General features: G+C 38.8%; 1 protein-coding gene across 3 annotated transcripts in view; it reads left to right on the top strand.

Annotated features, from left to right (window-relative positions):
- The window catches only part of ltbp3 (latent transforming growth factor beta binding protein 3), a 73,682-nt gene that overhangs the window by 18,237 nt on the left and 42,963 nt on the right, over positions 1-12,482 (top strand). The window lies entirely within an intron of this gene.

The following is a 12,482-nucleotide window of genomic DNA, read 5'->3' as shown; positions in this document are numbered from 1 at the left end:
TGGTTGCATGTTGAGCCAAAAGTGTCCCTTTCTTTAAGAAAAATCTCAGACTGGGTGGATTCAGGCGGAGACTGGATCATAGTGAGAGTGACTCAGATGCCATCATCACATTTTGGCCCGGGAATCGAGCGGCGTTGCCATCTGTCGTCCTGCCAGAGGACCATACTCCGAGAAGGGGCCAGATCAGGCGGCTGTGTCGTCTGTTTGTTTGGAGATGATGTCTGCAGTAGGTTTCAGTTCGGCGAGCTGCGGTTTGTAGGGCTGTAATTTGTTGTTTTTGAGCTGGGAGGGTGCAGCCACGGCTGGGAGGGCCGTGTGGATGGAGGGGGCTGCCGATGCGTCATCTCCAGACAGACAGGAGTGTGTGGGTGGGTGTGTTTTCACAGGGCACTCAAAGGGCAACTTTCTTGCCTTTTTAATGTGTTTTCTTTTCTTTTTATCATCACACACGAGCGTATTTTTATGTTCAGCTTCAAAAGAAGTTCTACTGAGCACAAATACCTCATCAGCCATGAGCTCTAATAGGGTAAAACATTTAAAAGATGCCGGCCCATCTTAATGCATTCTTATGGGCATACATGATCCAGTGCGTCCTGTCCTTACGCAACGGTTGAGGAATGCACAGTATGTTTTCTCAAAGGAAAAATAGGGTTGGAAATCATAATTATCCCCCAGGAACGTAAAAATACACTTTCTTCTCTTGATTTTACATTTCTGCTCAATGTTTCTTGTTCCTTTGTTTCCTTTTGTTTCCCAGAATATGATGACACATGTCCCTCTAGCCTTTTTGTCCGGCGTTTTGAGGCAACAGCTCTGATTACGTTGTCACGATAAGAGCTTGAGGACAAACAGGCTCTCCTGCCTCCGTCTCCTTATCCAGTTTACGTCACTCTTTTTTGTTGATGAAGTGCTGTCTGGGGAAATGATATGTTTCCAGGCTCCTGGAACGTACCTGCGAGCTGGCATCCAGAATGAAATCATGCTCAACTGCAGAGGACACAGTCAACTCTGAATGTCCTTTAATCTCAGGGCTGTACGTCAGCCGCTTTGGAAAGTGGCACATTAAAGGGCTGTACACTGTGTGTTTAACTACATTCTGCTTATATTAGGAATGGGTGATATTTTACCGTTCACGATAAACCGTCAAAATAATTCCCCACGGTAAGAATTTGTCATCTCGCGATAAAAATGATAAATTCCTGTTGATGACGTTTTTGTGTAAAGCTGATTTATGGTTCTGAGTTAAATTGACGCAGAAGGAAGGAAGGAAGGAAGGAAGGAAGGAAGGAAGGAAGGAAGGAAGGAAGGAAGGAAGGAAGGAAGGAAGGAAGGAAGGAAGGAAATGAGCCTGAAAGAAAGAAAGAAAGAAAGAAAGAAAGAAAGAAAGAAAGAAAGAAAAGGAAAGAAATGAGCCTAAAAGAAAGAAAGAAACAAAGAAAGAAAGAAAGAAAGAAAGAAAGAAAGAAAGAAATGACCCTAAAAGAAAGAAAGAAAGAAAGAAAGAAAGAAAGAAATTACCCTAAAAGAAAGAAAGAAAGAAAGAAAGAAAGAAAGAAATGACCCTAAAAGAAAGAAAGAAACAAAGAAAGAAAGAAAGAAAGAAAGAAAGAAAGAAAGAACAAAAGAAAGAAAGAAAGAAATGACCCTAAAAGAAAGAAAGAAAGAAAGAAAGAAAGAAAGAAAGAAAGAAAGAAAGAAAGAAATGACCCTAAAAGAAAGAAAGAAAGAAAGAAAGAAAGAAAGAAAGAAAGAAAGAAAGAAAGAAAGAAAGAAAGAAAGAAAGAAAGAAAGAAAGAAAGAAAGAAAGAAAGAAAGCACAAACGAACGAAGGATAAATTCTCATTGATGACGTTTTTGTATTGGTATTTTTTTATCGTTATTGGGATAAATGCCAGAAATTACCGTGATAATTTTGTAGTCCATACCGCCCATCCACTGCTTATATCAAAGCAATTCACCAGTGAGGAACACTGTGGGAGGCTCAAAGACTCTTTGACACGTGAATTGTTCAGTTTGGGGATCGATCCGGCAACTTTTTAAATAGGCGAATACTTTACTTTCTTAAATGACAACGTCACTGCAGTGGACAGAGTTAAGTAATCATGTCTGTGTCCGTGTCTGAATGCCAAATAAGTGCTCATCTATTCCTAGATTGCTCCCAACTTCCCTCCATTTTTCTCCGACATGTGGAAAATAATGTTCATGATGGCTTTACTGCTTCGCATCCACAGCTCCCACCTCCTCCACCCTTCAGCCGTCTTCATGCCTCACATTCATTTACACCACCAAATAACTCCTGGGCATGTTTGATTTTTAATAACATACCACCTTTAGACTCAGGAATGCGTTAGATCTGTAAAGAGAAAGGTGTGGTGCAGAGCAGCACAGATGCGTCTGCGATGCCGTTTGGTTAATGATGATTTATTGGGAGTGTGTGCTGGAGAGTAAAATACTTATGATCTCAGCTTTTGAGCTTCCTAGCTCTTTTCAGTATATACTGTGGCTCCGTCAGCTAAACCACAACGGCTCTCCAGGAGACGATACACCCTGCGCTTAATGGCACACGCAGACAAACACGCCCACTTACACTCACGATCTGCCGAAAACATTAGCCTGCACCGTGCCAGGGTGACTCAAGCTCTGACGGAGGGGGGCAGGAGGGAATGAGGGGGATTCTGTGTGTGTTATTATAACACACTAATCTTTTAGTCTCCAGAGGTTCTCAAGGCAAACAGACTGTAAAACACTTAAACAAAGTGGAATAATCAGAATGTAGGTATGAAGTGAAGCCTCAATGCCACCCTTGGCTGGGTTTGTCAGGCAAAGTTCACCACATCTTTGCAGTTAAATGCTTAATTGCAGAGGTGGGTAGTAACGAGTTACATTTACTCTGTTACATTTACTTGAGTAAGTTTTGGGAAATGTTGTACTTTTAGGAGTAGTTTTGAATCACTATACTTTTTACTTTTACTTGAGTAGATTTGTGAAGAAGAAACTGTTCCTCTTACTCCGCTACATTAGGCTACGTTGAGCTGTTACTTTTCTTTTATCCCTTTTATCCGCGTACGCGTCAATCTCATGACATCACTGAGTGATTCTTTGGGAAAAATGTTTGTTTTTGCATGTTTTGTCACATTTACACAGACTCAAACACACACAGAGTTTCTATGAGTTCATGTTTGTTCTAGTTCTGCCTGGTTAAAAAAGAAAAGTACAAAGGCTTGAAATTTTGTGTTACTTGTGCTTAATTTATTTTTTTATTCTGTCATTATTTTATTTATTTTATTATTTATTAAAGTACTTGAATTTACTTTAAGATTATTTTAATTTAAGCTAATTTTAGCCAGTACTTGAGTAGTTTTTTCACCAAGTACTTTTTTACTTTTACTCAAGTAATTATTTGGATGACTACTTTTTACTTCTACTTGAGTCACATTATTCTGAAGTAACAGTACTTTTACTTGAGTACAATTTCTGAGTACTCTACCCACCTCTGCTTAATTGTGATCAAATGTATTCATATTTATTCCCGTAACATGCTGCAAAATACATATATTGAAAAGTTTTCTATGAATAAAATAAATAGTTGCCAAGGTTTGGTACAGTGAAGCACTTTTTTTCCCGTTACTTACGGAGAGCACGTTAGTAGAATACAAGTGAAACTCCTCATTTTTACTATTCAGCATCCCCATGTACAAATCATTGAACATTCCAAGTTGACGACCTGCGTCTCTAGACTCCAGTCTACTGGCCGTTTTCAAAACTAAAAAATACAACAACTGCACATGTTGCTGTCAGCGAAAATGTGCAGATGATGCGCTGCTTCTGAAAGAATTACATTATGCAATTGATGGGGGTACCTGGGGTACTCCACCCGTAACTCAGTGGGCCTGATACTGTACTATGTACTACCATGTACTATGTACTAGCAAAGACCACTGGTCCAGTTATCAATACATACCGCACTCACTCCCTTCAGCTATAAAACCTCACTCTTTATTGTGCTGTTGCAAAGTCAATGTGATGTCTGTCATGTTTTTTAAATTCAATTAAATTTAATTCAAGTTACCGCATTTTCCGCATTATAAGGCACACCTTAAATGAATGACGTATTTTAAAACGGTTCCATATATAAGGCGCACCGCATTATAAGGCGCACTATATCACTCTATCTGGTAAAATACCGTACTATAGTGGCTGGGATTGAGTTACGTATCTACCTGATGGAGCTGCGCTACAGGAAATACTACAAAATGCTACAGCAAATGCAAAAAAACCAAGAAGAAAAGTACCGTATGTCAAACTTTATTAACAAAATAAAAACCAGCTTTGCTCCGTCTCGTCAAAGTCACCATTATGCGAGTCAGCGTCGCTGCTGTTGTCTTGAACGTCTGTGACGATTCCTGACGTTTTTATGGCCGTTACTTCGGCGACACCAACTACATTACCCACAATCCCCCTGACTACAGTAACAGAAATTACCGTAATGATCATAAATAAGGCGCACTGCCGGTTTTTGAGAAAATTAAAGGCTTTTAGGTGCGCCTTATAGTGCGGAAAATACAGTATCCAGTTATCCAGCTTCCCATCCTTATCCCCACTCAACTTCACATCTTATGCATAGCTTTTGATAAAATATCATGTTATATCTTTTTTTAAGGCAGGCTGGGTGAGACGTGATATTTTAGGATCAGATTGCATTTACAATTTCAAACATAAAGCCGTAAAGTTACAATCTGTTCTTGGATAAGAGCTTCCACTTCTGTTTATGTAGCTTTTCAGACTTTAGATGGGTGGAGTTTGATCCTGTAAGCAACTTTGTGACCCAAACAAGGGACTGCCATCGCAAGGGTGCATACAAATATAATTTATCTATGCTGGTAATGGCAGATTCATTTACTTTCCCAGTTTCCCATTTGATTTAGAGAGTAAAAACAGCATATTTCATTTGTGTAAATCTGAGCTGTCAGACTGGAATTGTATCACATTCCCATCTGCAAATGTAATTGAATCAATAGAAGTGAATGATTAGTTGTTGATGTGGTTGCCCCAGAAACAAAGGCGTCCACACCAAATCTGCATCTGGACTAGGAATGGGCGATATTTTACCGTTCACGATAAACCGTCAAAAAAATTCCTCACGGTAAGAATTTGTCATCTCACGGTAAAAACGATAAATTCCTGTTGATGACGTTTTTGTGTAAAGCTGATTTATTGTTCTGTGTTAAATCCACGCACAACGTATGTGAAGGAAGGAAGGAAGGAAGGAAGGAAGGAAGGAAGGAAGGAAGGAAGGAAGGAAGGAAGGAAGGAATGAAGGAAGGAAGGAAGGGAGGAAGGAAGGAAGGAAGGAAGGAAGGAAGGAAGGAAGGAAGGAAGGAAGGAAGGAAGGAAGGAAGGAAGGAAGGAAGGAAGGAAGGAAGGAAGGAAGGAAGGGAGAAAAGAGGAAGGGAAGAAGGAAGGAGAGAGCAGGAGGAAAGAAGGAAGGAAGGGAAAAAAGAAGGAAGGAAGGAAGGAAGGAAGGAAGGAAGGAAGGAAGGAAGGAAAGAGGAAGGGAAGAAGGAAGGAGAGAGCAGGAGGAAAGAAGGAAGGAAGGAAATGAGCCTGAAAGAAAAAGAAAGAAAGAAAGAAAGAAAGAAAGAAAGAAAGAAAGAAAGAAAGAAAGAAAGAAAGAAAGAAAGAAAGAAAGAAAGAAAGAAAGAAAGAAAGAAAGAAAGAAAGAAAGAAAGAAAGATTTATAGTTGAAAAGATGGAGTTGAATTGGTATTTTTTTTATTGTCATTTTTATCGTTATGGGGATAAATGCCAGAAATTATCGTGATACATTTTTTAGTCCATACCGCCCATCTCTAATCTGGACTTCATTCTGACTTTATTCTGAAAGTTCTGACAGGAAGTGGTGGTGAGCTGGCACTTTTTTAAACATGTTGGTTGACTACCTGCTATGCTGACGTACGTCTGTTGGCACATAAAGCCGTTGGAACCGTGTCGCGAGCTCTTACTTGGTTGATGTTGAGCAGGACAGTTTGGGGACTACTGTTTATTTAATAACCGGTACGGTTATGGCATAACGGACCCACAACACTTCTGTAGAGTGAACAGATCTTTCAAACAGCCCTGTGCATCTCATCACTCACAACTTCAGACATTTTCATTCAGAGGTTCTCGCAGCCCCGGTCTCCACCCAGGAAATGTAACCTGAAGTCTGTAACACGATTCCCCTCCTTTCACTCGTGCTCATTAGTGAGCAGGAGCGACATCAGAGCGCCTGCTCTCACTCAGACACATTCCCAGCCGGATGGAGCCCCAGCTCAGCCCGAAGACTGCAGTAATTCATCTCCTCTGTCTCTGTTGGTTTAGATTGTGTAATAACATTTGGAAAAAGGTGCTTTTGCTCTCTTTTTATCACCGTCTCCAATCTCACTTCCCCATATTTTTCCCAGCCTCCTCAGAGTCTGATCCGAGCACTGAGACCAAGTCTGAGCCATGGAAACGTCCCAGTGTTGCTCAGAATCAGTATCTTTATTTCTGTTTTTGCACATGAGTGGTCCTTCCAGCGAGATGTCTTCACGTTTGTGTTGTTAATCTGTTTCTGTGGTCAAAGACCGCTGTCACATGACCTTAAAAATACTCCTGTAGAAGTTGAAGTATCAACTCAAGTTTTTTACTCAAGTAAAAGTATAAAAGTACTGGTTTCAAAACTACTTAAAGTATAAAAGTAAAAGTAATGTAAGGGGGAAAAAGCCATTAAGGACAAAAGCCATTGAAAATGAATGCATCTTAGTATAATGCAAATATATTAAAGAACCATATATGTGTACTATTGAGCATTAACATGTGTTTCAGAGAGCAGGAGATATTTTCATTTCATTTCATTTTATTCTTTATTTCATTCAAAAAACAAAACAATTCAATACAAACACAAATACAAATGTTCCTAACTTATGAATGAAAAGGGAGCAGAAAGAAGAAGAATCTTATCTGATCTGCCCCTTTCACAAATAACATAAATTAATAATAATTAAAAAACAAAAAACTAAGTGAATAAAAACAACTAAAATAAAATTAAAATAACATTAAATAAAATTACCACCGCCTACGGGTATGTCAATCAAACTCAACATTTTTCGTTATATTTCCTTAACATACAGGTTTTAATTGTTCTTTTAAATGTAATGTTTGATTTGGATTCTTTGTTTTCTTTATATATGATGATATGATGATATGATGACTAGTTGCCTATAAGTATTGTAATGGTGCAAAAAGTCAAACTTCAGAGGCATGTTATCATTTATCCTAACCTTTATTGGAATGTACATCCAAGTTTAGTTGCAGGAATCTGAGGGAACGGATGTAAGAACAAAACTGGACAAGAACATCTGAAACAACCACAACCAAATTCACTCTATCCGGATGGAGCAATTTAACTGGATAGTTTTTATTAAAGGCCGAAATGAAATAGAGTAACGAGGCTGTTTTTAAAATGTAAGGAGTAAAAAGTACAGATAATTGCGTGAAAATGTAAGGAGTAAAAGTAAAAAGTCGTCTGAAAAATAATTACTCCAGTGAAGTATAGATAACCAAAAAAAAACACCTCTGAAGGCTGCCACAGGATGATCCGCCTCGTTTTTATGTTTCAACAATATCGCTTCTCCACAGTAATTGATTGAAGTCCTTTCATTTTTCTAGCAGGCTTTCACTTTGCCACGATTACCCTGCTGTGTTTAAAGTGATCTAGTCCCGTAATTACAGTGCAGCCTTCGGTCCTCGGCAGTCCACACCTAATCACTTCCATGTGTACACAGCTGGCTCCTCTCCTCTCCTCTCCTCTCCTGCAGCTTCTTTGATAAAACTGAGACAAACTAAGTATATTAGGATAAAGCATTCAGGTAGGATAATATGGAAAAATAACGAAATTCCGAGTTGTACTTACAAAAGATTATGAAGGGGAAAGCAGTAGTAGAAAGAAAACACACTGGCAAAATGAAAGGGGGAAATCCACTCATGGATTAGTCTTGGTTTGTTGCTTAACAGATGGGAGGATAGGGAATAAACTGATTAGATGGCGTGATTTAGAAAACAGGCAGGATAATCCAATGCTAGTCCATTCTGACACACTTGTGGCTGGAACCATCGTGTTTCCCAGATTTCTACCTGTAAAAACATTTGGAGGTAGATTTCACTTACATGTTGCACATTTTTTGGTGGGCAAAGTTTGGTTTGTTAATTATGATAAAATTCCTCACAGATTCCTGCTAAGATGAAATGATGATCAAATCAAAATGTTTAAGTCTGTCCTGAAAAAGCAAAAATACTACCCCTAGTGGGAACGTCTCGTGGCTCGTTTTGTCTGTACAACTTTTCAAATTAAAAAAATGGTCAAAAATGTAATCTTTTTAACTCTTGCTTTGATTGATGACACTGCCAAACATATGCCGTTTCCTATCACAGAAGGAAAAGCTGAGTCTGGTGAGAAAATGATGTCTGAACTTTTTTATCAAAACCCAGACTGTCCCCAGACCAGAAGAAGTGAAAACAATGGTGCAGCCCATCAATCATTCAGGCATTCATCACTGCTGTAGCTGTGTCACGCACATTAGAGGGAAGACGTATTACTGAAAGATCATTTTAGTTGAGTAGGTAACATACGGAAGAGTATTAGGGCCATGCAGGAGAAAAAAATTTGAGAGGGGAAGATTTGTTTTTATTGTGCACTTTGAGAACAAAGTCAAAAAGTCGAAATGTTGAGATTAAAGTTGAAATACAATTTCGAGAAAAAAGTCGAAAAGTCGAGATTAATGTTGAAATACAATTTCAAGAATAAAGTCAAAATTTTGCCTTTTTTCTCTCAACATTTCAACATTATTCTCGACATTTCGACTTTTTCCTCAACATTTCGACTTTTTTCTTGAAATTGTACTTCAACATTATTATCGACATTTCAACTTTTTTCTCGACATTTCGTCTTTTTTCTCAAAGTGCATAATGAAAAAAAAGTTTTCCTCCTCTAAAATATTATTTTTATTTTTCTCCTGCCTGGCCCTGACACTCTTCCGTAGTAACAGCAATGTGTCTGCAAATGAAATAAGAAAAGAGCTCGGCTCTACATGGGATGCTGCTCCTGGTTCTGTCCTCATTTGTCCAGGCCTGGGACAGGCTTGAGAAGTGACCTGGAACCCTTCCCTGCTGGGACAACGGGGCAATCCATCAGCAGCTTCCAGTCGGAGGCAGACACAACCTTCAAATTTGTGATTTTGTTATTTATCATGAGGAAGACTGTGTAGACATTTAACTGAGGAACATTCTCATTTGTCCTCAGTTTTCCTGGCCCTTCACTGCTTCCTTTAACTGATGACTTTTCTACTTTTCCAGTTTTGGTATTGTCTCATTTTGTATTTTCTTCTAGACATATTTTTTCTGCATGGTTTAGCGTGGAAATGTAATGATATTGTTCACAGTGATGCTGGCGCTGGTATCTGCGAACACGAAGCGGGCCACAGCCAGGCCTGTGTTGAAAAAATCGATTTTCCGATTCTAAATCCATTCTCATATTAATTCCTAAAAATCAATTTGTATGTCTAAAGATCGATTCTTTTTCATCATTACATTACAACTTTTGGTATTTTTTTGTTTATGCCCAAAAAAAGGAATGTTTTGTTGGACATAAGAATAACTGGTGCCATGTTTTTGCCTTTATATATGAATGAAAACATTAAAGTTTTCAGTTATAATTGCATAAATTGTCTATATTTCATTACTTTATATACTGCCATGGGGTTACATTTGCATAAAATGCTAAAAAGAAAATTCTCAAAAATTAAAAACCCAAAATAGACAGAAAATGGAAAAAATTTTAACTGATTGTGGGAAAAAATAAAAGCGATTTCATACGACTCTGTTTCCTCCCTGGATCTGTTTGGTAATTCTGCCACACGATGTTTCTGAAAGCAGTTCTATCAGCATTCTGGGAGCTGATTGGTCCTTACAGCATCATTAGCTGCCAATACTTGCTGTTGAATATCAATATAATACTAGTATTAATATGTTGCATAACTACACAGTCATATAATTCATGCAACAGCTCAAAAAACTGTTTTAATAACACTAACCCAAATCAACATTGGAATTGAATCAAATTAAATCTTGATAATCGATTCTGAGTCTTAAGAATCGGAATCGAATCGATTGAATGAATCCCCAGCCCTGGCCACAGCATCTCTGTATGCAGCGCTGGTGTGAGGTTCCCTGCACGGCTGAACCTCAACACAGCAGGAACACTTTCTGTTTGGTTTGGTTTAACCTCTGTCTGGAGGCTGCTTGGCGCTTTGCTCACGATCCTGCTCTTTTGCTTTCCTCTCATTGTTCTGCTGGTGAGGTTTTCAAAATGAACACAATGGAAGGAGCAGTGAAACTGCTGGGAATAGTGTATATCTCAGGAACTTCTCACCACGAGTTTTCCCACAGTCTTCAAGATCTTTCCCATATGCCAGAATGAAGCTGTTACATAGATCAATGGCTTTACCTGCTTTCCTGCTCGGCTGACTGGCTGGAGCGACCTGTAGGTCCGTCACGCTCATGTGATCTTTATAGAGCTCCAGTTCAAAGGGAATATTTTAAATGGCCCTGCATATGCCGCAAGCTTTTCAGTCTTTCTTCCTTGAACATGTACGTATACTGTCCGTCCAGTCGCAGACTGGATACTGAGAGAACCAGGCTAGATGTCTTCATTTTAGAGATCATATAAATTGGATCCATTCGATCTAAGCCAACAGTTTCAGCCCCATGAGGCATGTAAATAAAAGTTCATAGATGTTGTCTTCCACATTATGATCCGACACTTGCCATGGATGTGTGCAATTCTGAGTTTTCTTACCAAATTTCCAATTTGGTTTCTGTATTCCAGTGATCATCAACTGATCGAATCCGGCCCGCCAAACCGTCTAATCCGGCCCGCGACTGGCTTCCATAATTATGAGGATCAAAGAGAAAATATCATGTGATCCACACTATTAAAGCAACTGAAAACAGCAACAACTGAGACTCTTAACTATCAGTAATCCCCACCATTTATGACTCTATACATTACGAAATGAGGACAGACTCGCTGCACTGTTTATCCTAACATTTATTGTTTCACACAGTTCTTTTTTTTAAACATATCTGTACCCTCATGCCATTACTTAACATTTGGTTTTTATTTCAAAATCCCAACAACAAGCTTCAAACTAGTAGACTTCTCAGGACAAAAAAAGGAGAAAAAACCAACTGGCATAAGTTAAAATAGCATGGTAAATAACCTGGTACCAGAACAAAACAGGTCACAAATAATATACATACACCCTGAGGAAGGCGCAAGCCGACATGCGTTGGTGTTTTTTAGATTTAACCCAGTCTAAATAAAGGTTTTTTAACTTTTTTCAAGCCACCAGAGTGCCTACATTTTTTCTTTTGAGGTCACAAATAATGTTAGCTCATCAAATAAAAAGTTAGGCTACTCACACTGCTTAATGACTTAATGACTAAAAGTTGCTAAAGTCGACGACCAAAGTTACATTTCCCCTCTGTCACCAACTTTTTCACATCAGGCTTGGCCGCTGTCAGACTTGAACAGTCGTCCAAAGACTGGTCTGACAGTCGGTTCCTCTGGTGTGTTTTTATCGAGTTCATCTTGGAGAACTCAGCCTCGCAGGTGGAGGTTGAACCCAACATGGTGAGCACGGACATAACCAGCGTCTGGCTACGTCTGTTGGACGAGGCAAACAGGTGACGCATTTGGGAAGGTTGGCATGATAAATGCGTGCTTTTCAGTCCAGTCATTGGTAAAGGATCTGTTTTCATCTGTCATCAACTTTTCGTTTCATGGCCTTGGAGAGTGATATTTTACCTGTGTTAAGAGGCCTTTTCCTATCACTTCACTATCACTGATGTTTGTTTTTCAAGTGCTCTATAAATAAAGTTGACTTAATTGAGTTGAGGCAAAATCTCTCTATCACTGGTGGATGACTGTCAGTACTGGAGTTGAGGGGGGATGAGGGGGGATGGCATCCCCCCTGAAATAAAAACGGTCCAAATCATCCCCCCTGTAAAACTGCCATCCCCCCTTTCCATCCCTTATGTCATTTCATCAATGAATGTGGTTTTACTGCTATTTCAACATTTAGAGTCATCACCAGAAAAATAACACCAGAAAAATAACTTATTTGACAATTTTTACCTGTTTCAAGTACATTTTCACTTGAAATAAGTAGGAAAATCTGCCAGTGGGACAAGATTTATCTTCTTATTACAAGCAAAAAAATCTTGTTCCACTGGCAGATTTTTCTACTTATTTCAAGTGAAAATCTACTTGAAACAGGTGAAAATTGTTGTTTTTTCCAGTGATGAGATTCAGTGTAATGAGATTTTTTTACTAAAATGAGACATTTTAACTAGAAATAAGACAAATATTCTTGTTAAGATTGTGAGTTTTTGCAGTGATCCAT

The sequence above is a fragment of the Cololabis saira genome, chromosome 14 (assembly GCF_033807715.1).
Source record: "Cololabis saira isolate AMF1-May2022 chromosome 14, fColSai1.1, whole genome shotgun sequence".
Taxonomy (NCBI): domain Eukaryota; kingdom Metazoa; phylum Chordata; class Actinopteri; order Beloniformes; family Belonidae; genus Cololabis; species Cololabis saira.
Note: the sequence above shows the minus strand (reverse complement) of the source record. Positions and strands in the feature narration are given on the sequence as shown.